Source organism: Dendrobates tinctorius, unplaced genomic scaffold (assembly GCF_039654945.1).
Source record: "Dendrobates tinctorius isolate UK_male_01 unplaced genomic scaffold, ASM3965494v1 ptg000079l, whole genome shotgun sequence".
Classification (NCBI taxonomy): Eukaryota; Metazoa; Chordata; class Amphibia; order Anura; family Dendrobatidae; genus Dendrobates; species Dendrobates tinctorius.
In genome coordinates this window covers 15,337,655-15,362,972 of record NW_027361747.1, presented here as the reverse complement: position 1 = coordinate 15,362,972, position 25,318 = coordinate 15,337,655, and the positions used below count along the sequence as shown (strand labels likewise).

At 43.2% G+C, this 25,318-nt stretch overlaps 1 long non-coding RNA gene across 1 annotated transcript; it reads right to left on the bottom strand.

The window, feature by feature from the left end:
• Positions 1–196: 196 nt before the first annotated feature.
• Positions 197–24,616, bottom strand: LOC141096837 (uncharacterized). Its single transcript, XR_012233790.1, has 3 exons — positions 24,536–24,616; positions 3,556–3,646; positions 197–258 (listed from the first exon to the last, which is right to left on the bottom strand). It is a non-coding gene; the product is annotated as an uncharacterized lncRNA (long non-coding RNA).
• Between the last annotated feature and the right edge of the window lie 702 nt (positions 24,617–25,318).

Below are 25,318 nucleotides of genomic sequence, written 5' to 3'. Positions count from 1 at the left end.
ATTGTCACACACAACCATACCTGGTTGTAGGTTCATTTTTTTTTATTTATTACAAATTGCCTAAGGCAAATAAACCCTACCTAAAGATTCCGTGATAGGTATTAAAATATAACTTTTATTTACAACAACTTAATATAGTTGTGTGCAATTAAATTTAAAAATACAGTTTATTTGAATAAAGACTCCACCACATTATCCCTCGTTCACCAATTAAGTGGAGAAAAAAATCCCTTGCATGTCCATCGTAATCCAATGAGTCTGATGTAGTCCAGGAACGGATACATGGAAAACATAAAAATACATAAATAAAAACAAGAGACAGTCCCTCATTCACCAATTAATTAACAAAAATGTTCCCACGAAACTGATGTACTCCAGGTTCCCCGAATCTGCCTCTCACGCCTTTTGAATAGCGGTAAAGTGACTGTTATTCACAGGCGCAGGGGACTGATGACAATGCTCATGAGAGCATGCTGCAATTTTTTTCTCATCCAGACTCTACCTTAGAAAAAAAAATCACAGATCAGCACTGCCTCATTGAATAACATCGGTACATGTACAATTCGATTTTTTTATCAGATTGCACTCGTCCAATTTATACGCTAATATGAGCGATGCCTGACTGCACTCTTGATGAACTGCGGTGACTGAAAAAAAACGCAAAACTGATGTTTTGATTTCTTTTTTATTTTCAACATTCAACATATGTTTTTAATAATTTTGTATTTTGATAGACTGGATTTTTATGGATGTGGTGATACCAATTAAGTTAGTATTATTTTTTCATGTCTATTTTAAAACTGTGAAAACAGTGGTGATTTAAAAGGTTTAGTTTTTTTACCTCTTATTATTTTCTTTTTTTTTTTTTAGTCCTTCTTAGGGACTTTAACTCTTTAATGACCAGAGATATTTTTTGATTTGCATTTTAAGTTTTTGCTCCCTTTCTTCCCAGAGCCATAATTTTTTTATTTTTTAGTCAAAATGGCCATGAGAGGGCTTGTTTTTTGCGGGACGGGTTGTACTTTTGAATTATACCATTGGTTTTACCATGTCGTGAACCTGAAAATGGGGAAAAAAAATTCCAAGTGCGGTGAAATTGCAAAAAAAAATGCAATCCCACACATGTTTGTTTTTTTTCACCATGTTGAAACTGACCTGCCATTATGATGATCAAGGTCATTACAAGTTTATAGACACCAAACATGTCTAGGTTTTTTTAACCTAAGTGTTGAAAAAAAATTCCAAACTTTGTTACAAAAAAATTGCGCCATTTTCTGATACACGTAGCGTCTCCATTTTTCGTGATCTCGAGTTGGGTGAAAGCTTTTTTTTTTGTGTGCCAAGCAGACATTTTTAATGATACTATTTTGAGGCAGATACGATATTTTGATCGCCCGTTATTGCATTTTAATGCAATGTCGTGGCAACCATAAACGCCTAATTCTGGTGTTTTGACTTTTTTCTTGCTACGCCATTTAGCGATCAGGTTAATCCCTTTTTTGATAGATCAGGTGATTCTGAATGCAGTGATCTATAATAATAAATGCGCTAAGCAGCTTCCGTCCGGTTGTAACGCAGCTTCTGTCCGGTTGTAACTTGGTGATGTCACATCCAGACAGAAGCTGCCTTTGGCGGTAGCACTGTGCCTCTTCTGCCCCCCGCAGACTCCCTGACACCATATACCTTCCTAACACACACCTTCCTCACCACGCCAGCCGTCACCACACACCTCTTGCCATGTTAACCCTCAACACACACTTCTCCTCAACACATACATCTCATCAACACACTCTCCTCTCACCTTTCACCATCTCCACATACGACCCTTTCTCTCACTCCATCTCTCATACTCACGCCGTCATCGCCGCTGCTCCACGATCGCCGTCGGCATCGGCACGATCTCCGACATCTTCTTCCGCCGGCGCCATCCTGGATCCAGACGTTGTCCACGCCGGTGACATGTTCTTGCGGCGACGCCTTCTTGGATCAGCGAAATCATGCGATCCTCAAGATGGCGTCGGCAAAATCTAGCGAGATTTCGCCTACGCCATCTTGAGGATCGCGGGATTTCGCCGATCCAAGATGGTGTCGCCGCAAGAACATGTCGCTGGTGTGGAGACGTCGGGATCCAAGATGGCGTCGGTGAAATCTCGCGAGATTTTGCCGACGCCATCTTCCTCCCGATGCGATAGCATCGGGCCTTAATCTAGTACAAAATATGTGTTTGATTCTTTTTATTGCTTTATTTTGAATGGGGTGAAGGGGGAGTGATTTGAATTTTTATAATTTTTTTATTTTTTAAAAAAACATTTTGTTTTTACTTTTGGCATGCTTTAATAGTTTCCATGGGAGACTAGAAACTGACAGAACCCAATCAGCTCTGCCACATACAGGCGATGATCAGATCGCCTGCATGTTCTAGAATTGCTGACTTGCTATGAGCGCCAACCACCGGGGGGGCGTGTATAATTGAGACAGGGAAACATGCATATTTATGTGCCCATTATCCAATCACAGCCAAGTATATCACGTGCGCCGGTGTACAGTGGCTCATGCGCGATTGATTACTCACATCCCCAGTCACATACGCCGAAGCATCACCATGACAATGCGCAACAAAGGCCGGCAACCACACCCTTGTATATCACGTGAGTGGGAGCCGGACAGAGCACGATGCCATGGGAAAGACGCCGCAATGGATGCAAATGACAACAGAGAAACCCTACATGCACGTATCCAGCGTAATGAGACTTAGGCTGAAATGGAAATTTTTAGGATGGATATAAACAAGAGAGAATGAAAATCTTTTTTTGAGGGGATAAAATGGAATTACTAAGATGGGTATACACAAAGAACAGGAGAGGATGGAAACCATTTTAAGGGAATAATTCTAAAATGAAAGCAAATGAGTGTGTTGTAATAAAAGTAAGGGAAATTTATCTATATAAGGAAAATTCATATGTATATGTGAGAGGACAAACTAATAATGTGAATAAATAGGAAATAAATAATGAAATAAATATTACACCTGAGTATCAAATACTAGTACAGAAATGATAATTCATAATATAATAAACCCATGATATAGTAAAAAGAAATATATATATACTGTATATAATAAAAAAGTGAAAAATACATAAATAATAAATAAAAAAAATAAAAAATAAATATAAAGATTATATGTATATATAAATAAAAAATAAATAATAAAAATATCTTTTTATATAGCAAAAATGAAAAAAATAAAAAAATAATAAAAATAAAAATGTAATTAATTATTAATAAATTATAGAGGATAAGTATATATAAGAAATATAAAAATGAAGAAGCAATTTTTTGTTATATATTGCTTGCTAGACAATAAATACTAGTAATGAAAAACCAGGTGAATATATTTATATATATATATATATATATATATATATATATATATATATAGTTAGATATATAATGGTGATACCAGTGAAAGAAGTGCAATCAACAAGAAATTTAGTAAAATAAGAATAAATACAATATAAAAAGTAAACAATAGAGTAAATATATAAAAAATCTTACCTGGAGGGCAAAGAGGGTCTTTATGTATCTTTGGTACCAGATATATGGGAGGTATAGTGGGTTCCTTGATTGAATCTGAATCTTGTATCTCCTTAGTAACAAGATTAGAGTTCCGCGCAAAAGAGAACAAAGTTGTATTTATAAATTTCATTTTATTATTTGGTATATTTCAATAAAATTAAAATTTTAATAATATAAAAACTATTGTCTTTATTGCACAATTTTTTTGTAGGATTTTATTTCAGTTTGTGCTTGACTGATTATTTTATGTACAATTGGTTTCATCTTTTGATAATTCTGTTTTGATAGGAAAGGTTAAATAAAAAAGCAAACAAAAAAAAAAATTCACACTTGCATTTTTTGCATTAAATATTATAAACTTAAAAGTCTAAAGACAAAATGTACAGATTTTAACAGTAGTATCTCTACTTCATCTGTAATAACTTGCACACCATATTTATGACATCATTCAAAATGATTGCTCTATGGCAGAAAAAAGGGAAGTTTGGTCTTAGGTTTTACACTCAACCTCCTCCCAAAGAGTAATATAAATTAAATGCTAATGTTTATGAACCAAATAATGCACCATAACAAAGGGCAAATTCTTTGTCAAAATACAAGAATACAAGGCATTATATATCTGCGTTGACAACCACAATTGGCCTGTTTCCTATTCAGGACACAGATGAAACACCTAATCTGGGAACTGTAGAGGAAACGATTCACTGTGCTTGATCCATTCTGATGACAAGGCGACATGGTTTTTACTTTATCTTAGTCATGTAAAACTGAATAAAGGCGTTTGTATTGCCAGTTTATGGTAGCAATCCTTTATGATCACGTTGTGCTCTGTTTCTGGCCTAGTAAATGATCACATTGTTTTCCTCTTATGCATGGTAAATTTGGGCATCTCTCTAGGCTTTTACAGAAGATCTAGCCTTTGTTGTCAAGAGTGTTCTGGTTAAGTTTTTAGTTCTCATTATACGGTATAAAAATTGTGAATGATCTATGATTCCCTTTGCTTAGCCTGACCCTTTACGTGGATTTTGTGGAAAAACCATGATTGTTAATCACAGCTTTCATGCGTCTTGGCATGCTTCCCACCTGTTATTCACGCTGCTTTTGGGTGACCTTATGCCACTCCTGGTACAAAAATTTAAGCAGTTTTTCTTTGTTTGATTACTAGTCACAATCCATCTTCCTCTTGATTACATTCCAGAGGTTTTCAATGGGGTTCAGGTATGGAGATTGGGCTGGCCATGACAGGGATTTGATGTGGTGGTCCTTAATCCACACATTGATTGACCTAGTTGTGTGGCATGGCGCATTATCCTGCTGGAGAAAACAGTGCTCAGAGTTGGGGAACATTGCCTGAGCAGAAGGAATCAACTGTTTTTCCAGGATAACCTTGTATGCGACTTGATTCATATGTCCTTGGCAAAGATTAACCTGCCCATTTCCAGCCTTGCTGAAGTATCCATAGATCAGCACCGATCCTCCACCAAATTTCACAGTGGGTGCAAGACACTGTGCCTTGTACGACTCTCCAGGTCTCTGTCTAACCATTAGATGACCAGGTGTTGGGCAAAGCTGAAAATTAGACTTGTCAGAGAGGATTACCTTACTCTAGTCCTCTATGGTCCAATCCTTATGGTCTTTTGCAAACTTCAGCATGGCTCTCCTTTGCTTCTCATTGATGAAAGGCTTTTTCTAGCTTTACATGACTTGAGTCCTGCCTCTAGAAGACTGTTACGAACTGTTCTTGCCGTACACTTCACCTCAGCTGCCATTCCTTTTGTAGGTCACTTACTTAATGTCATCCTGTGGTTCCTGAGTGACATTCGAATAAGATGACGGTCTTCCCGGTCAGTGGAGAGTTGTTTTCGCCCTCTGCCAGTCTGTAGCTTTGTTGTCCCCAATTTCTGCTGCTTGACCTTGTTGTAATGGAAAGCCATCTTAGAAATTTTAAGGATGGAGGCAACATGACGCTTACTGTATCCCTCTGTTAGCAAAGCCAGAATTGAGCCCTTCTTTTCCTCACTCAAGACTTTTCTTCTCAACTCCTTTTGCATGGTTAAAAGTTATTTTTTTCATTCCTTTCTCTTTTGCGATATTACTAGCACTTTTTTTGTCATCCAGCTTGTCCTATTGCAAGAGGATTGTGAGCACCACAGCAGGGTTTTTTATACTTTCCATTAGAGTTGAGCGACTTTTGGTTTTTTAGGGTCGCGTTTCGTTTCGTGAAACCCGACTTTTCCAAAAGTCGGGTCGAGCAAGATCGTCCGATTATAGGGAAAAGTCGGGGTCGTCCCGAAACACGAAACCCAATGTAAGTCAATGGGGAATAAAAGTCGGCAGTGAGAGGAGGACAGGAAACACACCAACAGTGCCCATTTGAATGCCAAAAGCATCAATTCTTCTTACTTAAGCTTGTCAACCTTAATTAACTTCATAATATAAGTTACGCACTGAAAAATGGGTGTTATTTGGCTAAAGTTGTGGGGGGGGAGGGCTGGCAGCAGGTTTTCATGTGCCCTGGGCGAAAGAGGGCCCCTTTAACACATACCACAACTCATCATGCTCTGATACGGCAGATAAATAGCGGTATAGTACAATGAAAAATACCTCACTTTTTACATCTCATGACGAGGCCCATCTATTTCTCCATACAGAATCATTGGTCCCATATAATGTTTGAAACAGTATATGATGAGCTCCACATAATGCTACAGTATATGTTGGTCCCCATGGATGAAGCTCCACTGTCTTATGGGCCCAAATAATGCTCCAAACATAATGGGCCCCATTTCTAATGCTCTAGTGTATAATGGGCCCTGTAAATGCTGCTCCAGTGTCTGATGTCCACCTTTGGAATGTTCCAGTGTATGGTGGGCCCCATCTATCATTCTCCAGAGTATAGTGCTCCCCAAAAATTGCTGTCCCAACATTGAAAACAATCAAATAAGTCTCCTCGCTAGGGAATCCCTGTACTTGTCTGGACAGGTGCTGTAGCTTGCTTAACAGCTCGCCAGCCGTTCTCACGCCCAGTATGGATTGCACATGATTGCACAAAGGTTAGAAAGGGTACCGTATCCCTGGATAACATGTATGGATAGCGTACACATTCAAAATATATGTCTATACAGCATGAGGCAGGCTCAGACGGTGTTAGGCCCAGTATGGATTGCACGTCATTGCACAAAGGTTAGAAAGGGTACCGTATCCCCGGATAACATGTATGGATAGCGTACACATTCAAAATATATGTCTATACAGCATGAGGCAGGCTCAGACGGTGTTAGGCCCAGTATGGATTGCACGTCATTGCACAAAGGTTAGAAAGGGTACCGTATCCCTGGATAACATGTATGGATAGCGTACACATTCAAAATATATGTCTCAGGAGGCAGGCTCAGACGGTGTCAGGCACAGTATGGATTTGACGGCCCAGATTACACAGCGGAGGAGCAGGGAGAGGTAAAGATTGCAAATGCTGGGGCCCTGCCCAAGCAAGGGGGGCCCACTCTTGGGCATCGGTACTGGCACTGGGCCCCTCATAGTACAGCGGTGTGTCTGACGGCGGGTGTGCACCACCACCATCAGAGACACTTGATTGCACTATGAGGGACCCTGTGCCAGTGCCCGCGCCCAAGAGTCGGCCTACCCACCTGTCCAGGGCAACGGCACTCGCACGGTGTCGTGCGCTAGGTGGTTACCCCGGCCATGGGGGGGAGGCAGCACAGTTAGGGAGTTTTAGAAAGTGGCATATGTTGATGTTGGACATTCAGCTGATGCAAAAGGCGAAATAGGTGAAGTACCAGGAAGAGGTGGACCAAAGCAAGCCATTTTTCTGTCACCCTATGTGTCATCAGGGGAAGGTGGGACAAAATCCTTGGAAACCCATGCGTGGTTCATTTTAATGAAGGTTAGATCATCCACATTTTGGGTTGACAGACGGGTCCTTTTTTCTGTCAGGATTGATCCAGCTGCACTGAAGACTCTTTCCGATAGCACACTTGCAGCTGGGCAAGCGAGCTCCTGTAAGGCATATTGGGCCAATTCAGGCCAGGTGTCCAGTTTAGCGGCCCAATAGTCAAAGGGGAATGACCTGTGTGGGAGAACATCGATATGGGAGGAAAAGTAGTTTGTAACCATAGTTGACAACTGCTGTCTCCTGTCACTTTCCATCGATGCAGTATTACCAGTTGTGTGAGCAGTATTTGAAAAATCAGTCCACAACATTGTCATGAAACCCCTGTCTCCAACGCCACTTCTGCTGGGTGCACCACGAACACCTCTGCCAAGCTGCCCCCGGCCCGTACGGCTCGTGTGAGAACCATCACCGCTGCTGTGTGCTGGGAATGCCTCAAGCAACCGATTTACCAGAGTTGCTTGTTTATTAGCCAATATTAGGTCAAGGTTCTCCTGTGGCTTGATGTTTTGTAATTTGCCTTTATAGCGTGGATCCAGGATGCTGGCCAACCAGTAGTCGTCATCGTTCATCATTTTGGCAATGCGGGGCTCCCTTTTTAGGATCCGCAAGGCATAATCTGACATGTGGGCCAATGTTCCCGGTGTCAATGATGCACTGCGAGTGCTGGGTGGAGGAGCACTTTCTGGCAAATCCACATCCCTCCAGTCACGCACAAACCCTGTACCAGACCTTGCCACGCCAACATTTTCACTTGCCCCACGAGATGCATCCTCCTCCCCTAAGTAATCATCCCCATCATCCTCCTCCTCCTCCTCCTCTTCTTCCTCCACCTCGTCCAGGAGAGGTCCCTGAGCAGACAATGGCTGAATGTCATCAAGGATTCCCTCCTCCTCTTCCTCCTCATCAACATTGGCTGCAGACGCCTGCTCCTTAAGGTGCGTCAAAGTTTGCATGAGCAGACGCATAAGTGGGATGCTCATGCTTAGGATGGCGTCGTCTGCGCTTACCAGCCGTGTGCATTCCTCAAAACACTGAAGGACTTTACAAAGGTCTTTCAGCTTCGACCACTGCACGCCTGTCAACTCCATGTCTGCTCTCAAAGTGCCTGGCCGTGTATCCTCCCACAAATGCATTATGGCCTGCCTCTGCTTGCACAGCCGCTCCACCATGTGCAGGGTGGAGTTCCACCTTGTTGCAATGTCGATAATGAGGCGGTGGTAGGGAAGGTGGAGCAATCGCTGCAGCTTCTGCATACGAACGGAGTGTACAGGCGACCGGCGGATGTGCGCGCACAGTCTTCGCACCTTCTGGAGCAGGGCTGTTAACTCCGGATAATTTTTGAGGAAGCACTGCACCACCAGGTTCAAGGTGTGAGCCAAGCAAGGTATGTGGCTGAGTTTTGAAAGGGCTATGGCTGCCACAAAATTACGGCCGTTATCACTAACTACCTTGCCTGCCTCAAGATGTACACTGCCCAGCCATGACTCAGTTTGTCGCTTCAAGTACTCGGCCAGCACCTCGGCGGTGTGTCTGTCGCCCAAACACATCATCTGCAACACAGCCTGCTGACGCTTTCCACTAGCTGCTCGATAGGGGGACACATCGTGTGCAACAGTGGCAGCTGCAGATGGAGTGCTCGTACGACTGCGCTCTGTGGACGAGCTTTCGCTTCTGGAGGAGGAGGAGGAGGAGGGTCGAACGCCTACAGCCAACTGTTTCCTATACCATGGGCTAGGCAGCACTGTCCCACCACCGCTGTCCCCTGTGGACCCTGCATCCACCACATTAACCCAGTGCGCAGTGATGGACATGTAACGGCCCTGGCCATGCCGACTGGACCATGCATCAGTTGTGAGGTGCACCTTTCCGCTCACTGACTGCTTGAGTGCATGGACAATGCGGTCTTTCACATGATGGTGGAGGGCTGGGATGGCTTTGCGAGAGAAGAAGTGGTGACTGGGTAGGTCATAGCGTGGTACTGCATAGGCCATGAGTTCGCGGAAAGCTGTGCTTTCCACCAACCGAAAGGGCATCATCTCAAACGAGATTAGTTTGGCAATGTGGGCGTTCAAACCCAGTGTACGCGGATGAGAGACTGAGTACTTTCTTGACCTACTCATAGTGTCTGGGAGGGTGAGCTGGACTTGAGAGCTGCATATGGTGGAAGTAGCGGTGGACAGGGCGGACTGAGAGAGGGTTGATGATGGTGATGGAGTTGGTGTTCTTTCTGATGGCCTAGAATCAGTCTTTCGTTGATATAACAGTGGGATTCCCTGACTGCTGTGGCCTTGCAACGACACCTCAACATTTGCTGCTGTGCTAACCGGTGGGCTTACAGTGGGGGAAACAATGTAGCGTTGCTGACTACCTTCGTTGTGATCAGTTGCACATGTGGCACTTGAGGTTTGGTGTTGTGTCCACGCTTGCAAGTGCATGCTGGTTAAATGTCTAAGCATGCAACTGGTATTCAAATTTTTCAGATTTTTCCCTCGGCTAAAGGTCTTTGCGCACTTCTTACAGATAACCTTGGCCTGATCATGAGGATTTTGTTCAAAAAAGTGCCACACTGCACTCTTCCTACTTTGGCAGACATTTTGCGGCCTAGCACGCTGTGATCTTTTGACCCTCTGGACAAGCTGTCCAGCAACTCTTTTGATGTTTGGAACCTGTCTTTGGAGTGCTCCGGGCCTGCCAGATAACAGCTGTTGCGATGTCGATGTCTGCTGTGGATGCTCCTCATCTGAGCTATTGGAAGCAGCACCCTCTTCCCCCAATGGATGCCAATCTGGGTCAACAACTGGGTCATCCATCACCTCCTCTTCTATGTCATGTGCACCTTTCTCTGTGTCACCATGTATGGTGGTATAGTGTGCGGGAAGGGGCACCTGAGTCTCATCAGGGTCAAAATCTGGCTCTGTACACTGCGAGGACAATGTAGTGCTCTGAGTGAATGTACCAGCAGAATCATCCATCAGCGGCTGTGCATCAGTGCACTCCATGTCAGATTCATCTTGGCCTGGGTAATTCACCATTTGACTTGATAATCCAGGCATGGTATGTGAAAACAGCTCCATGGAGTAATCAGTAGTATGGCCTGCGTCATCCTTCAATCTTGGTTGGGGTGAAGGACACAAGGAAAGGTGTGGTTCATGAACATGAGCCTCCAATGACGACTCAGTGCTTTTACTTTTTACAACTGAAGAAGAGGAGGCGATAGAGCTGGAGGCTGAGTCAGCAATGTAAGACAAAACTTTTTCCTGATGCTCTGCCTTTAAAAGTGGTTTGCCAACTCCTAGAAAACTAAGCGTTCGAGGCCTTATGTAGCCAGACGATGACGCAGGGTCAGCACCTCCTGCATTCGGTCCTATTTTGCTCTTGCCACTACCATCAGATCCACCACCAACACCATCATTACCAGCTGCCAACCCCCGCCCAATTCCACGGCCTCTTCCACCAGCCTTCCTCATTTTTGGTAGAAATGTAGACAAAATCCAACAAACTATATAGTAATGTAAAACAAGGTACAAGGTGTCTATAGGACAGGGGAGATTTAGAATTTCTGCACACACTTGTGGACAGTGGACACTTTTGGATTGTGTGAGGCCCACTGATATCTGAGCACTATGTGACACGCTCGATGGCACAGCTGCCTGTGACCAAAGTGACGAGAGGATAATGGAGATTTTGAATCTCTGCGTACACTTTTGGACACTGGACACTTGTGGATTGTGTGAGGCCCACTGATATCTGAGCGCTATGTGACACGCTCGATGGCACAGCTGCCTGTGACCAAAGTGACGAGAGGATAATGGAGATTTTGAATCTCTGCGTACACTTTTGGACACTGGACACTTGTAGATTGAGTGAGGCCCACTGATATCTGAGCGCTATGTGACACGCTCAATGGCACAGCTGCCTGTGACCAAAGTGACGAGAGGATAATGGAGATTTTGAATCTCTGCGTACACTTTTGGACACTGGACACTTGTGGATTGTGTGAGGCCCACTGATATCTGAGCGCTATGTGACACGCTCGATGGCACAGCTGCCTGTGACCAAAGTGACGAGAGGATAATGGAGATTTTGAATCTCTGCGTACACTTTTGGACACTGGACACTTGTGGATTGTGTGAGGCCCACTGATATCTGAGCGCTATGTGACACGCTCGATGGCACAGCTGCCTGTGACCAAAGTGACGAGAGGATAATGGAGATTTTGAATCTCTGCGTACACTTTTGGACACTGGACACTTGTAGATTGTGTGAGGCCCACTGATATCTGAGCGCTATGTGACACGCTCGATGGCACAGCTGCCTGTGACCAAAGTGACGAGAGGATAATGGAGATTTTGAATCTCTGCGTACACTTTTGGACACTGGACACTTGTAGATTGTGTGAGGCCCACTGATATCTGAGCGCTATGTGACACGCTCGATGGCACAGCTGCCTGTGACCAAAGTGACGAGAGGATAATGGAGATTTTGAATCTCTCCGTACACTTTTGGACACTGGACACTTGTAGATTGTGTGAGGCCCACTGATATCTGAGCGCTATGTGACACGCTCGATGGCACAGCTGCCTGTGACCAAAGTGACGAGAGGATAATGGAGATTTTGAATCTCTGCGTACACTTTTGGACACTGGACACTTGTGGATTGTGTGAGGCCCACTGATATCTGAGCGCTATGTGACACGCTCGATGGCACAGCTGCCTGTGACCAAAGTGACGAGAGGATAATGGAGATTTTGAATCTCTGCGTACACTTTTGGACACTGGACACTTGTGGATTGTGTGAGGCCCACTGATATCTGAGCGCTATGTGACACGCTCGATGGCACAGCTGCCTGTGACCAAAGTGACGAGAGGATAATGGAGATTTTGAATCTCTGCGTACACTTTTGGACACTGGACACTTGTGGATTGTGTGAGGCCCACTGATATCTGAGCACTATGTGACACGCTCGATGGCACAGCTGCCTGTGACCAAAGTGACGAGAGGATAATGGAGATTTTGAATCTCTGCGTACACTTTTGGACACTGGACACTTGTAGATTGTGTGAGGCCCACTGATATCTGAGCGCTATGTGACACGCTCGATGGCACAGCTGCCTGTGACCAAAGTGACGAGAGGATAATGGAGATTTTGAATCTCTGCGTACACTTTTGGACACTGGACACTTGTAGATTGTGTGAGGCCCACTGATATCTGAGCGCTATGTGACACGCTCGATGGCACAGCTGCCTGTGACCAAAGTGACGAGAGGATAATGGAGATTTTGAATCTCTGCGTACACTTTTGGACACTGGACACTTGTAGATTGTGTGAGGCCCACTGATATCTGAGCGCTATGTGACACGCTCGATGGCACAGCTGCCTGTGACCAAAGTGACGAGAGGATAATGGAGATTTTGAATCTCTGCGTACACTTTTGGACACTGGACACTTGTGGATTGTGTGAGGCCCACTGATATCTGAGCGCTATGTGACACGCTCGATGGCACAGCTGCCTGTGACCAAAGTGACGAGAGGATAATGGAGATTTTGAATCTCTGCGTACACTTTTGGACACTGGACACTTGTGGATTGTGTGAGGCCCACTGATATCTGAGCGCTATGTGACACGCTCGATGGCACAGCTGCCTGTGACCAAAGTGACGAGAGGATAATGGAGATTTTGAATCTCTGCGTACACTTTTGGACACTGGACACTTGTGGATTGTGTGAGGCCCACTGATATCTGAGCGCTATGTGACATGCTCGATGGCACAGCTGCCTGTGACCAAAGTGACGAGAGGATAATGGAGATTTTGAATCTCTGCGTACACTTTTGGACACTGGACACTTGTAGATTGTGTGAGGCCCACTGATATCTGAGCGCTATGTGACACGCTCGATGGCACAGCTGCCTGTGACCAAAGTGACGAGAGGATAATGGAGATTTTGAATCTCTGCGTACACTTTTGGACACTGGACACTTGTGGATTGTGTGAGGCCCACTGATATCTGAGCGCTATGTGACACGCTCGATGGCACAGCTGCCTGTGACCAAAGTGACGAGAGGATAATGGAGATTTTGAATCTCTGCGTACACTTTTGGACACTGGACACTTGTGGATTGTGTGAGGCCCACTGATATCTGAGCGCTATGTGACACGCTCGATGGCACAGCTGTGACAAAAGTGACTAGAGGATAAGGGAGATTGGATTGCTTTTAAAAAAGCAGTTTGCAGAGCAGTGGGTAAACAGCAATGCCAGCGTGTCAGGAAGCCTTAAAAGGCAGCCCAACAACCAACACCACTGATACACCACAATATAGCCTCCCCTTGCACTGCACACACAGTGACTTGTGTGTTGTGCAGGCCAAATCGCTAGCAGCAGAAGCAGTTTTTTTGTCTTCTTCCCTGCCTAACGCTCTCCCTACAGAATCAGCAGCAAACTCTCCCTATACTAAGATCGGCAGAAGTAAGATGGCGGTCGGCGTGCACGCCCTTTTATACCCCCTGTGACGCCCACCAAAGCAAGCCAATCACTTGCATGCCCTTCTGTAAGATGGTGGTGACCCGTGCCTAGGTCATCACGTTGCCCACAGTGTCCGTGGATCCTGATTGGCTGAAAAAGAGCGCAAAACAAACTTTTGAAACGCGACTTTGGCGCGTAAGTCGCCGACCTCGTGGCCGACCTCATCCTAGGGTCGGGTTTCGTTTCATGAAACCCGACTTTGCCAAAAGTCGGCGACTTTTGAATTTTTTCGACCCGTTTCGCTCAACTCTACTTTCCATCATTAATTAAAATTGGGTTCAGGTGATCACCTAATCAGAAGCACATTAAGTAAAATGGGGTGTACTCTGGTTGGAATTCAACTGACACTGGAATGGAATGGCTGTCAGACATGTAGAGAAGCTGATTTTTATAAAACTGTGCAGTGGTCTTTTAATTTTTGCCAGCGCTGTATAGTGTATATCACATCTCATTAACTAGAGCTAGTGGAAGAAAAATAAGGGTAGATTTAGAATCAGAGACAAAAACTAGTTAAATATCTCAGGCACCAATTTTCTTGTTTCCCATCAGAAAGCATTAGGTCAAGTCCAGTTGAAATGAACATATCATAATAAAAAATACTGTACTTGAAGTTGCAGAATCTCCAGAAAATAAATTATCATGTCCCTATTATCAAAAATTAATCTATTATATAAATCATTTTGTTTTTATATTATTACATTTTTTAAAAATTTATGCTTTTGTTTTTCCACATTTTCCATCCCATTATTTTAAAAATAAATGGATTTGCTGTTTTCTTTCTGTCCACAAAAAAGATAGTCAACTACAGTATTTTTTTAAAATATATAGTTGATTAATTTACTTTAAATTATGTAACAAATTATATGATATATTATCCATCAAAAATGATACTCTAGGGATTTACCAACGAACCAAAATACAATAATCTATTTATAAAAAGTTTCTGTAAGACCAACTTATTATTGGCACCACTGATTGTTTATTATAAAAGCCAAAATCTTCAGAAAAAAATCAGGATAGAAACCAATAGCATATCATTAGAATGTTTTAGTAGCATGTTCAAATATATTCAACAAAAAGTTGATCAGTCAAAATAAGTGCATTCATTTTCAAAAAGTATTTTTTAGACTTTAAGACGCACCGGACCATATGACGCACCTAGGTTTTAGAGGAGGAAATTAGGGGGAAAAAAAAAAAATATGGTCAAATCTGTACTTAATATCCCCAACCCTGGTATGCATGGCTCCCTTATCCCTATCCTGATATGCATGGCGCTCTCATCCCCATACTAGTATGCAAAGCCCACATCTCTGTCCTGGTATACATGGCCCCAATACCTATCCTGGTATGTAGGGCCCCCATTCCCATCCTGGTATGCAGGGGCATATCCTTATCATGGTTTGCAGTGCCTCATCTCCATCCTGGTATGCATGGCCCCAATCCCTGCCCTGGTATGCATGGCCCCAATCCCTATCCTGGTATGTAGGGCCCCCATCTCCATCCTGGTATTTATGGCCCCAATCCCTATTCTGGTATGCAGGGACCCCATCTTCATACTGGTATGCATGGCCCCATCCTTATCCTGGTATGATTGGCCCCAATCCCTACCCTGGGATGCAGGAACCTCATCTCCATCTTAGTGTGCATGGCCCCATCATTATCCTTGTATGATTGGCCCCAATCCCTATCCTGGTATGCAGGGACCTCATCTCCATCTTGGTATGTATGCCCCCATCTTTATCCTGGTATGACTGGCCCCAATCCTTATCTATATATGCAGAGACCTCATCTCTGTCCTGGTATGCATGGTCCCATCCTTATCCTGGTATGACTGGCCTCTTCCCCATCCTGGTAAGCATGGCCACCATCAAAAAAAAATAAAACATTCTACTTCCCTTTGCGCCCTTGTAGTGTCCTGCTCCGGTGCCAGCATCTGCTTTATGCTTGTTAGCAGCGCATGGCAGTGACGTCATGTGCTGCTTACAAGCCACCAAGGACAGCTGCCAGAAATACTCACTGTTCCCCACATCGGGACTATGTGCTTGAAGCACAGTGAGTATTCACTGCTCTTTAGCGAGCACAGTGTTAGCAGCAGCGCACGGGTTCCTGCAGCTGTCGGCTTTCACATGTGCCGCTACTAAAGGGAAAGAATATTCATTGCATTCCATGCCTATGGGAGTGGAATGCAGTGAATATTCATTGCCTTCAGTAGCCGGCACACTAGAACTGCTGCAGGAATCCATCTGCTGTGGCTAACACTGGGCTCGCTATTAAAGAGAAATGAATATTCACTCCTTTCCACACCCATTCATTCCAAATATATGTGTATTTTTAAAAATTGTCATATTTTTAATGAGGTAAAAAGGGGGTGATTTGAACTTGTGTTCGTTTAAAATCATATTTTTAAAAACTTTATTTTACTTTTTACTGTATTTAATAGTCCTTTTAGGGGACTTGAACCTGCAATCATCTGATCGCTTATGCTATACAGTGCTATACAGTTTTGCGGTGTTATCATTACATGGGACGCAATATACTGTATGGAGCACTATGTAGTGCCCATTATACTTTATGGAGCAATATATGGGGCCCATTATACTGTATGGAGCATAATATTGGGATTATTATACTGTACGGAGCAACATATGGGCCCATTAGTCTGTATTGAGCAATATTTGGGGCCCACTATTCTTTATGGAGCAATATATGCAACCCATTATACTGTATGGAGCACTATGTGGTACCCATAATATTGTATGGAGGACTATGTGGTGCCCATAATACTGTAACTGAGGACTATGTGGTGCCCATTATACTGTATGGACAATAAATGGGGCCCATTATACTGTATGTGCCGCCCATAATACTGTATTGAGGCCTATGTGGTGCTCATTATATTTTACTGAGTAATAAATTGCGCCCATAATACTGTATGGAGGACTGCGAGGAACCCATAATAATGTATTGAGGACTAAGTGGTGGCCATAATACTGTATGGAGGACTATACTGTCCGATCTAAAATGAAAAGTCTGCAGTCACGCTGTGAAACTGCAGACTTTTAACTCACCCCAGCACACTCACTGTGCATGGCTAAGATTTGCCAGCTGGTTTCTGAGCTAATGTAAAATTTACAATAGATATCATTCAGCCAAAAGTTTTACCATAACCAGGTTCCCCGCATCATTCTCCCACATGCTTTATGCATCCATTAGCCCTCTGTGTCTGTACTGTTACACACATAACATTATGGCTGGTCCATACAATCAGGGCAACTGTTACCACCCACCTTTCGTGTCTACCTCTTTCCTCAGACTGTAAGCTTGCGAGCAGGGCCCTCATTCCTCTTGGTATTTGTCATAATCTATGTGATTATTCTTATGCTGTAATGTCTATTGTCTGTACAAATCCCCTCTGAAATGTAAAGTGTTGCGGAATATGTCGGCGCTATAGAAATAAAATTTATTACTATTATTATTATCATCATTCATGTAATGTAAGAAGTGAAATCTTTGGCATTGTACTGTACCTATATTATTTGTGCATCATGAATCGTGGTATATGTGAAAGGGGCCCACTCCTTCGCCCGGGGCCCATGAAAACCTGGAACCAACCCTGCATGTATGTGTATATAAAATAAGTGAAAATGGAAAGCCCTTTTAATAATGTCCGTACTGTACCTGGCAATGAACCAAGTAATCTAACACAAACCTCACCATGCTTCCACACCAAGCAGTAATATTTGGCTCTTGCTCCTCCATACCAATTTTAGCCTGATGCATGCAGTGGAAGTGAAGCCTTCATGCCACATAGAGCACCCAGTGTGGTGCCGGCCTCTGGAAGTTTGCAGACTGGAAATAGCCTACAGTGTCCCAGTGGAAAAGGCCAAACAGGGAGCCATTGGCTCTCCGATCTGCCATAATTTTTAACAGTAATTATGTTCTGACTATGCTGATAAAAGTGTTGTGGGCCTATACGGCCCATTGCTGGACTGGCCTATCTGACATTTGCCAGAATTGCCAAATGGCCGGTTCAGCAATGTTTTTCAATTACGTATATTATTAAATGCTATGTTTTTGCTTTATGGAACACATAAAAATAGACTGTAAAACATCTATAAGCCAAATAAACTGTTTCACTTTTTTAACAGAAAACAGACAAGAGAAGTAACGGCAGAGCTCCCATAACAATAAATTGTTTACAAGGCAGGCATTTGGCACTTTGCGCTGGATTATCATTACACTGTATCCTTCAAGACGTAATTACAATGTGTGCAAGATATATTCACACCTCATAAAAAAAGTTATTGTGAAAACGAAGTCCAATCCAAACTTGAAGCAACCATCTGTGGCAGACAGATGAATACCCCTGGTATAAACAGAATGAACAGTTCAAGGTGCTGATGTTGTGGTGGTATGCATTTACTCTTTTTCTTGTACAGTAGGTTGTATTATGGTCTTTTGATTTATTGCAGTATATACAATTTTTTTCAGTTTTTAGGTTATATAATTTATTTTTATTATCCTTAGAGAGTATCCTATTACAACCTTAAGGACACAACTTTTTGATATTTACACCTTCCAATAGTTAAAACTCCTTTTTCATTAACTTAGCTATAGAAAGCCTTATTTATGTGCTGACTACTATTTTTCTATTCCATCATTTTAGGATGCATGTAACATATTAAAGAACTTTTATTAATCTTTTTTGTGTTGAATGAAAAAAATAAGAGCATTTTCACAATTATCTGTATTTATATTTTGGGTTATTTTTTTTTCTGTACAGTTAAAATGACATGCTACCTTTATTCTATGGATAGTACAATTAGTGATAAAAAAAATTATATCTTTTTTATATTTTACTGCTTTTATACAATAAAAAATGACAGAAACAAAATGAACTTATACCCTACTGTAATTAATAAGTAACAGCAATAGTGCATATAAGGTGTGCAATATTCAGGATGGTCTGAACCTTTAGTATTAAAAGCTCACCATGTGTAAAAGTGAAGTCAATTATTTATTATTATTATTCATTTTTATAGTGCCATTTATTACATGGCGCTTTACATGTGAAAAAGGGGCATACACAGACAAGTGCAATAAACATGAGCAATCCAAGGCACAAGCAAGTGCAGAGGGAGAGAGGACCCTGCCTGTGAGGGCTCACAGTCTACAGGGGATGGGTGAGGATACACTAGGAGAAGGTAGAGCTGGTCATGCGGTGGTTCATTTGACTGAAGATCACTGCAGGTTGTAGGCTTGTGGGAAGAGGTGAGTATTCAGTTTCCTTTTGAAAGTTTCCGTGGTAGGCGAAAGTCTGATGTGTTGGGGCAGAGAGTTCCAGAGTTTGAGGGAAGCACAGGAGAAGTCTTGTAGTGGGAAGAAGAGATAAGAGGGGAGTAGAGAAGGAGATCTTGAGAGGATCGAAGGTTGCGTGTAGGCAAATACCGGGAGACCATGTCACAGATGTATGGAGGAGACAAGTTGTGGATAGCTTTGTATGTCAGTTAGAGTTTTAAACTGGAGCCTCTGGACAATAGGAAGCCAGTGAAGGGCCTGACAGAGAGGAGAGGCTGGGGAATAATGGGGAGACAGGTGGATTAGTCGGGCAGCAGAGTTTAGGATAGATTGGAGTGGAGCAAGAGTGCTAGAGGGGAGGCCAGAGAGTAGGAGGTTGCAATAGTCGAGGAGTGAGATGGTGAGGGCGTACACAAGCGTTTTTGCAGTTTCTTGGTCAAGGAATGTACGGATCCGGGAAATATTTTTGAGTTGGCGTCGGCAGGAGGAGGCAAGGGCTTGCATATGTGGCTTGAAAGAGAGGGCAGAGTCGAGGATCACCCCAAGGCACTGAGCATGCGGGACTGGGGAAAGTGAGCAGCCATTGACATTGATGGTTAGGTCCGGTTTGGGGGTGGAGTGAGATGGGGGAAAGCTGATGAAATCTGTTTTGTCCAAGTTTAGTTTTAGAAAGCGAGCATAAAAAAAGATGAAATAGCAGAGAGACATTGTGGGATTTTGTTCAGCCAATGTGAATAAGGGTCGAGCAGGACCGGGTCCCGAATATGGATACCCAGCAAACTTATGGCAGACTTATGGACAATGACAATGGTCTAATCAGAGTAAATGTGTCACTGCCTCTATTGTTCCAGACGATTGTGTGACTAATCAATTGATTCTTGAGATTCTGATGTAAAGCGTAAATGCTCAGGCTACCTAGATGCAGTGCAGACATAACAGTGTCAAATGTTAATATGTTATGGTTATAATGCAAAAGTACAATTTAAAATGTAAAATGCAAAATAGTGCATTATAAAGTACGTCACATCCCTAACCATTTTAGGATAACAAAGGACCCTTAGGGTAAGTTCACACTGGGCGTTTTTGCTGTTTTTTTTCTGCAGAAAAACCTGATTTCTTGGCAGTAAAGAAGCTATGTCAAAAACGCAGGTTTAGGTGCATTTTTTGTTGCGGTTTTGTTGTGTTTTTTGGTGCTTTTTTGGGCTAACTTGTGTTTCCTTGTGCATTAGTGCCATGATTTTTCTGAAATCTCATAGACTTTGATAGTACTGTAAAAAGCAGCTGAAAATTAGCATAAAAAATGCAGCAAAAACGCCCAGTGTGAGCATATCCTAAAAGAGAGGATGAAATTACAAGAAATACTAATGAAAAAGTATTAATAAAATAAATAACCTAAATCTATCTAAAAATATACTGTATATTGTTAACTTTACTGAAGAGGATGTTTATAAGTAGAAAATATATACCGTATATACTCGTGTATAAGCCGAGATTTTCAGCATATTTTTTAGGGCTGATAGTCCCCCTCTCGGCTTATACACAGGTCATATACCTGCAGGTCAACGGGGGATGGGGAGCGGGGATAATCATACTTACCTGTCCTGCCGCAGTCTCTGCAGCCTCGCTCGCTTCTCCACTGTCTCCCTTCCTGTCTTCAGCGGTAACGTGGTGCCGCTCATTACCACTCATGAATATGCGCACATTCATGAGTGGTAATAGCGGTACCGCGTGACCGCTGAAGACAGGAAGGGAAAGGTTTTGTGAGTTCATTTTTCCCTTCACCATTGAGGTCTGATGAACTCCCTCCTCTAGTGAAGGAAGGTAGTGAGACTGATTATCAAACACCTGGGCAGCTAGATGATGACTGGGTGGCTGGAATTGAGGACTGGATATAAGGCTGCCGACGCCCTTCTTCCTGGCTGGTGATTTTCCTGCTGGATTCTTGGAGACCAGTCTGATTCCTGCATCTCAAAGCTAAGTTTTTTTTCTGCTCTGCTTTGTACTCTTCAGTTTTGTTTTTGTTTTGCCTTGTTTTTTGGGAGTTCTGCCATCCCCGGCCGGGGGTGAGCTGAATTCCATTTTTGTCTCTGATCTGTTGATATTTTGCTCTGTCTTCAGAATATACCTGAGTGCTGATATAGTCTTTTGAAGCCTAGCGACTTCAGGGCCTGTTTTTCCTATCAGTCGGTTGGCTCATTTTGATAGGGTTTTTGCGGATGGCAGACAGCAGCTTTCCTATCCTGTCCTATGTAGTTAGCTTGGGCCCCATCATTTGCTCAACCTATCTTTCTATCTGTGTTAGTGTTTTCATCTTGCTTCACCGTCATTATATGTTGGGGGCTGCCTATTGCTTTGGGGTCTGCTCTGGGGCAGTTTAGTTTTTCCCCTTTCTGTCTTTAGGCTACAGTCATGGCCAAAAGTATTGACACCCCTGCAATTCTGTCAGATAATACTCAGTTTCTTCCTGAAAATGATTGCAAACACAAATTCTTTGGTATTATTATCTTCATTTAATTTGTCTTAAATGAAAAAACACAAAAAGAATTGTCCTAAAGCCAAATTGGATATAATTCCACACCAAACATAACAAAGAGGGTGGACAAAAGTATTGGCACTGTTCGAAAAATCATGTGATGCTTCTCTAATTTGTGTAATTAACAGCACCTATAACTTACCTGTGGCACCTAACAGGTGTTGGCAATAACTAAATCACACTTGCAGCCAGTTGACATGGATTAAAGTTGACTCAACCTCTGTCCTGTGTCCTTGTGTGTACCACATTGAGCATGGAGAAAAGAAAGAAGACCAAAGAACTGTCTGAGGACTTGAGAAACCAAATTGTGAGGAAGCATGAGCAATCTCAAGGCTACAAGTCCATCTCCAAAGACCTGAATGTTCCTGTGTCTACCATGCGCAGTGTCATCAAGAAGTTTAAAGCCCATGGCACTGTGGCTAACCTCCCTAGATGTGGACGGAAAAGAAAAATTGACAAGAGATTTCAACGCAAGATTGTGCAGATGTTGGATAAAAAACCTCGACTAACATCCAAACAAGTTCAAGCTACCCTGCAGTCCCAGGGTACAACAGTGTCAACCCGTACTATCCGTCGGCGTCTGAATGAAAAGGGACTGTATGGTAGGAGACCCAGGAAGATCCCACTTCTTACTCCGAGACATAAAAAAAGCCAGGCTGGAGTTTGCGAAAACTTACCTGAAAAGCCTAAAACGTTTTGGAAGAATGTTCTCTGGTCAGATGAGACAAAAGTAGAGCTTTTTGGGCAAAGGCATCAACATAGAGTTTACAGGAGAAAAAAAAAGAGGCATTCAAAGAAAAGAACATGGTCCCTACAGTCACACATGGCGGAGGTTCCCTGATGTTTTGGGGTTGCTTTGCTGCCTCTGGCACTGGACTGCTTGACCGTGTGCATGGCATTATGAAGTCAGAAGACTACCAACAAATTTTGCAGCATAATGTAGGGTCCAGTGTGAGAAAGCTGGGTCTCCCTCAGAGGTCATGGGTCTTCCAGCAGGACAATGACCCAAAACACTTCAAAAAGCACTAGAAAATGGTTTGAGAGAAAGCACTGGAGACTTCTAAGGTGGCCAGCAATGAGTCCAGACCTGAATCCCATAGAACACCTGTGGAGAGATCTAAAAATGGCAGTTTGGAGAAGGCACCCTTCAAATATCAGGGACCTGGAGTAGTTTGCCAAAGAAGAATGGTCTAAAATTCCAGCAGAGCATTGTAAGAAACTCATTGATGGTTACCGGAAGCAGTTGGTCGCAGTTATTTTGGCTAAAGGTTGTGCAACCAAGTATTAGGCTGAGGGTGCCAATACTTTTGTCCGGCCCATTTTTGGAGTTTTGTGTGAAATGATCAATGCTTTGCTTTTTGCTTCATTCTCTTTTGTGTTTTTTCATTTAAGACAAATTAAATGAAGATAATAATACCAAAGAATTTGTGTTTGCAATCATTTTCAGGAAGAAACTGAATATTATCTGACAGAATTGCAGGGGTGTCAATACTTTTGGCCATGACTGTATATAGTTCTCCGGCTGTGATCGAGGGGTCTAGGGCACCGTAGGAACCCCCCACGGCTACTGCTAGTTGTTGTGGATAGGTTCAGGGGTCTGCAATCCGATAGCTGCCAACCTCTCTGGTTTTTCTGGACTTAGCTGGTATTTTGTTTTTTCCTCCTTCGGTGACTCATCATAACAGAAAGGAGACAGTGGGAAGCGAGTGAGGCTGCAGAGACCGCGGCAGGATGGGTGAGTATAGCGATATTCACCTGTTCCCCGGTCCATCACTGCTCACCGCTGTCTCTGCTGCATCCTGTGTCAGTGACGTTTAGGCAGCAGGGGGCACGGTGACGTGATTAGTGCGCGCCGCCCCTCTGCTGGCTGAACAGTCACTGACACAAGAAGTGGCAGACAGCGGCGATGGACCCAGGAGAGCTGAGTATGGCTTTTTTTTTGCAGCATATGGGGGCATATTCTATGGAGCAGCATATGGGGGCATATTCTATGGAGCAGCATATGGGGGCATATTCTATGGAGCAGCATAGGGGGGCATATTCTATGGGGCAGCATATGGGGGGCATATTCTATGGGGCAGCATATGGGGGGCATATTCTATGGGGCAGCATAATCTATGGGGCAGCATATGGGGCCATATTCTATGGGACAGCATTTGGGGGCATATTCTATGGGGCAGCATATGGGGCATAGTCTATGGGGCAGCATATGGGGGGCATATTCTATGGAGCAGCATATGGGGGGCATATTCTATGGGGCAGCATATGGGGGGCATAGTCTATGGAGCAGTATATGGGGGCATATTCTATGGAGCAGCATATGGGGGCATATTCTATGGGGCAGCATATGGGGGCATATTCTATGGGGCAGCATATGGGGGCATAGTCTATGGAGCAGTATATGGGGGCATAGTCTATGGGGCAGCATATGGGGGCATATTCTATGGAGCAGCATATGGGGGCATATTATATGGAGCAGCATATGGGGGCATAGTCTATGGATTCTACCCTCAGCTTATACACGATTCAATAAGTTTTCCCATTTTTTTGTGGCAAAATTGGGGGGTCGGCTTATACACGGGTTGGCTTATACACGGGTATATACGGTAAGCATCTTCTTCAGTAAAGTTAACTTTCTTCCAAAATCAACACCACACCAGTCTACAAGTTGTGCCTAGCATTTCTACTCACCTCTTATTTAAATCTAAGGGATGCTAAGCTCCAGTATAAGACACAACTCTGTTTTTAGAAAGCAGCTGTAAAAGTCTGATCTGTAAAAATAAAAAAATAAATTATCTGTACGATCAATTGTCAGTTAATTCACATAAATGGGTATAATGATGCCAAGATGGTGAAACACACTCCAGCTGTGTCCTCTTTGGGCTCCTGCACTTTTTAAATATATCAAGGTAAATTTATCCAGCTATATGACCTGACTTTCATGATGTCAAGACTATTACCCTGAGATAGATCTGTCATACCCATAGTGATTGTGATCATTCATGTCAGCACTCCCCTTTAGCTGTGATTTATCATACAAATCCTCTGGGTGGGTTTCTTTTACCACTACTTATTGAAACTGCCCTTGGATAACATTGTTTCTGGCTTTTAAGGTTGGTGTATATTATTATTACTAGCATTTACAGGGGCAGACATATCAGTGGTGCAACCTATGCAGCCACACAGGAGCCCAAGAGGTTCTGTAACCCATTTCCACCTAAAAAGTAGGTGGGATGTTGTAGTATGATAAGCTATAGTACAGCAAAGAACCCACATATTATTTCTGCACAAGGTCCCTTTTTGGACTGTCTGCCAGTGAGGCACTGTCAATGGTGCAAATTACCGTATATAAAGGTTTTAGAACAACAGGAAGGAAGGCCTTGAATATTGCAGCAAGACAATGCTAAACGACATACTGCATACAGTATGGCTTCGCAGAAGAAGAGTTCAGGTATTGAACTGGCTGCTTGCAGT